The sequence below is a fragment of the Mirounga leonina genome, unplaced genomic scaffold (assembly GCF_011800145.1).
Source record: "Mirounga leonina isolate KUSES-001 unplaced genomic scaffold, KU_Mleo_1.0 Mir_192, whole genome shotgun sequence".
Taxonomy (NCBI): Eukaryota; Metazoa; Chordata; class Mammalia; order Carnivora; family Phocidae; genus Mirounga; species Mirounga leonina.
The window spans coordinates 10,372-14,056 of record NW_023270485.1 but is presented as its reverse complement, the minus strand read 5'-3'; the positions used below and the strand labels follow the sequence as shown (position 1 = coordinate 14,056).

The following is a 3,685-nucleotide window of genomic DNA, read 5'->3' as shown; positions in this document are numbered from 1 at the left end:
ATCTCCAAAAAGAGCAATTTCTACTCACCACTTCATGCTAACAAGTAAAAAACTGAACAGACTGAAAAACCATCACAGCTTCATAGATCCATCAGAGAAGTAAGGTCAAGGCCAGTCTACTACTGAAAACATTGGAGACAGGTGTATGAGAAAATGACAACTTATTGGGGTAAATCCCACAAAAACAAGCCACTTTGGAAACCAGTGCTAGGGTAGGAAAAACTGCACTATAGTTGAAAAATTGCTGGAGGCTAATTTTTTAACTCGGAGTTAAAAAATAATTAAACAAACATACAAAGAAACAAATAATACAAAAACAAAACAAAACAAAACGCAAACCTTGCAAGGACTTAATTATGAGGGAAGCTCAAACTTTTGTATTACTTTTAGGAATTCTAGAAGGTCCTCGGTGAATATCACAGAAATATAACCATTTTGAAATACATCACAACATTCTGTTCTTAATAAGGTCTGTGTTCAGGAGAAACTATTTTGCCAGAGCTTAACCTGCTGGGAGTTTATCAAAGCCTAACCTATGCCAAGGAGGCAAATACCCAACTCCAACCACCTGTAACCATGCCATCCTTAAAAAGAAACAGGGAGGAGGGTGATAAATGAGAGGCATTACCAGAGTGAACAATGCAGGGCACAAGCTCACCAAAACATTGAATTTTCATCATAGAACTATTGAATATTTGTCCTCCCCACAGAATTTACCACCAAATGACTTAAAATGCCACTTACTGCAGTTTTAGCTAATATATCATGTACATCTTTCAAGAAAAACTTAGAAGACAAGCCAAAAGGCAAATAGCATAGTTTGAAAAGACTAATACCACAATCAGATAAGGCTGGAATATTGGTATTATCAGACCAGGAAATTTAAAGACCTGTAATTAATATACTAAGATCATTATGATAAAAGTCAAGAAAAAGAAGACATGTATAATGTAACAGATACAAATTCTAAGAAAAAATTCTAGAAGTCAAAAACATTACAGATAAAATAAAGTGTGTCTATGGTGGATTCATTAGGTGTACATGATTGGGAAGAATATCTGAGCTTGAGCATTTGATGATGGAAATTCCCAAATTGAAAACCAAGATGAGAGTAGAAAAGAAGAGAAAAGAAAAGAAAAAAAAAAACAAATATCCAAAAGCTGGGACAGGTACAAAGGTATAGGATAGGTGTAATGAGATTACCAGAAAAAGAAAAAACAAAAAAGGAACAGAAGTAATATTTGAAATAATTACGATATAAGTTGCGCACCTCTCTCCCATTAATGCCAGACACCAGACCAAAAATCCCAAAGTGCTCTGAGCCTACCTCTAGGCCCATTATATTCAAATTGCAAAAATTTAAAGATAAAAATACTTGAAAGAAGCCAGAAGATAGAATTACCTATACAGGAGTAAGATAAGAATTACATTCATCTTCTCAGAAACCATGCAAGCAAGAAGGAAGTATCACCAACCTAGAATTTTGTGACATGTGAAATTCTTCAAAAGTACAGGGAAAATACTTTCTCAAACAAAAATTGAAAGTAGTTCTCAGTAGATCTACCTTGCAAGAATTATTAAAAGAAGGGTTTTGTTTTGTTTTGTTTTTTAGAAAAAAAAGGAAAATAATGTCTCTGAAACTGAGATCTACATAAAGAAAGAGCATTAGAAGGTAATATGAAGTGGATAAGTGAGGGTAAAATAACTCATTTTTCTTAATTGATATAGCAGATGACAGTTTGGCCAAAATAATAAAAGCAATAATAAATTTGATTATGTAAGCTTATGTATAAGTGAAATGAAAGAGAACACTGGTATTATAGATGAGAGGGAAGAATTAGGAAATTTTGTTATTTTAAAGAATTTTCAATACCTGTGACGTGGAATGCATTATTTTAAAGTAGATTTGTATGAATTGTAAATGTATATTGCAAACTCTAATGCAAACCCAAAAATACAAAGTAAATATATAACATGTGTGCAAATATATATAAAAATACTATTTTTATATTCTATATGTAATATAGAGAAATACAATATATGTTAAAATACAACATACTAAGGAAGGGAATAAATGAGACATATAAGAAACAAAACAGTGGTTGCTTTGACAACACATACACTAAAATTAGAAAATACAGAGAAGATTAGCATGCCCCTACCCAAGGATGACACCAGAATTCATGAAGAGCTCCATATTTTTAAATGACAACAAATACATACCTACCTATAGTTACTTTGAATGTAAATGGAAAAATCCTCCAATCAAAAGACATACGGTGACAGATGGGATACAAAAGTAAGATCCATATGCTGCCTGCAAGAGACTTATTTTATTTATTTATTTATTTTTAAGATTTTATTTATTTATTCAACAGAGAGAGAGACAGCGAGAGAGGGAACACAAGCGGGGGGGTGGGAGAGGGAGAAGCAGGCTTCCCGCCGAGCAGGGAGCCTGATGCAGGGCTCGATCCCAGGACCCTGGGATCATGACCTGAGCCGAAGGCAGACGCTTAACGACCGAGCCACCCAGGCGCCCCCTTTCTTTTTTTTTAAGATTTTATTTATTATTTGACACAGAGAGAGACAGCGAGAGGGGTAACACAAGCAGGGGGAGTGGGAGAGGGAGAAGCAGGCTCCCCACTGAGCAGGGAGCCAGATGTGGGGCTCAATCCCAGGACCCTGGGATCACGACCTGAGCTGAAGGCAGACGCTTAACGACTGAGCCACCCAGGTGCCCCGCAAGAGACTTATTTTAGACTTAAAGACACCTGCAGATTGAAAGTGAGGGGATAGAGAAATATTATTCATGCAAATGGACATCAAAACAAAGCTGGAGTAGCAATACTTGTATTGGACAAAACAGACTTCAAAACAGAAACTATAACCAGAGACAAAGAAGGACACTATAGAGTAATAAAGGAGACAATTCTACAAGACCGTATGTAACAATTGTAAATATTTATGCACTCAACATGGGAGCACCCAAATACATAAACAGTTAATAACAAACATAAAGGAACTAACCCATTATGGTACAACAGTAATAGGGGACTTTAACACCTGACTTATGTAGGTGGACAGATCATCTAAGCAGAAAATCAACAAGGGAACAATGGCTTTGAATGATGCATTGGATCGAATGGAGTTAAGAGATATACTGTGAATATTCCATCCTGAAATAGCAGAATGCACATTCTTCTCAGGTGCAAATGGAGCATTCTCCAGAATAGATCACATGCTGGGTCACAAAACCAACCTCAACAAATTCAAAAAGATTAAAGTCATACCATGTGTTTTTGTCACTATAATGCTATGAAACCAGAAATCAAACACAAGAAGAAATCTGGAAGGAGCATAAGCACATGGAGGTTAAATAACATGTTAATAAACAATAAATGGGTCAACCAAGAAATGAAAGAAGAAATCAAAAAAGTACATGGAAACAAACAAAAATTAAAATGCAACCATCCAAAACCTTTGGGATGCAACAAAAGTGGTCCTAAGAGGGAAGTATATAGCAATACAAACCTATCTCAAGAAGCAAGACAAATCTCTAATAAACAACCTAGCCTTATATCTAAAGAAACTAGAAAAAGAACAAACAAAACCCAAACCAGTAGAAGAAAAGAAATAATAAGATTAGAGCAGAAATAAATAATATAGATACTAAAAAACAATAGAA

General features: G+C 35.1%; 1 non-coding gene across 1 annotated transcript; it reads left to right on the top strand.

Moving 5' to 3' along the window:
* The first annotated feature begins 2,098 nt into the window (after positions 1 to 2,098).
* On the top strand, positions 2,099 to 2,203 carry LOC118023941. Its single transcript, XR_004682945.1, has one exon. It is a non-coding gene; the product is annotated as a U6 spliceosomal RNA (small nuclear RNA).
* The last annotated feature ends 1,482 nt before the right edge of the window (positions 2,204 to 3,685 follow it).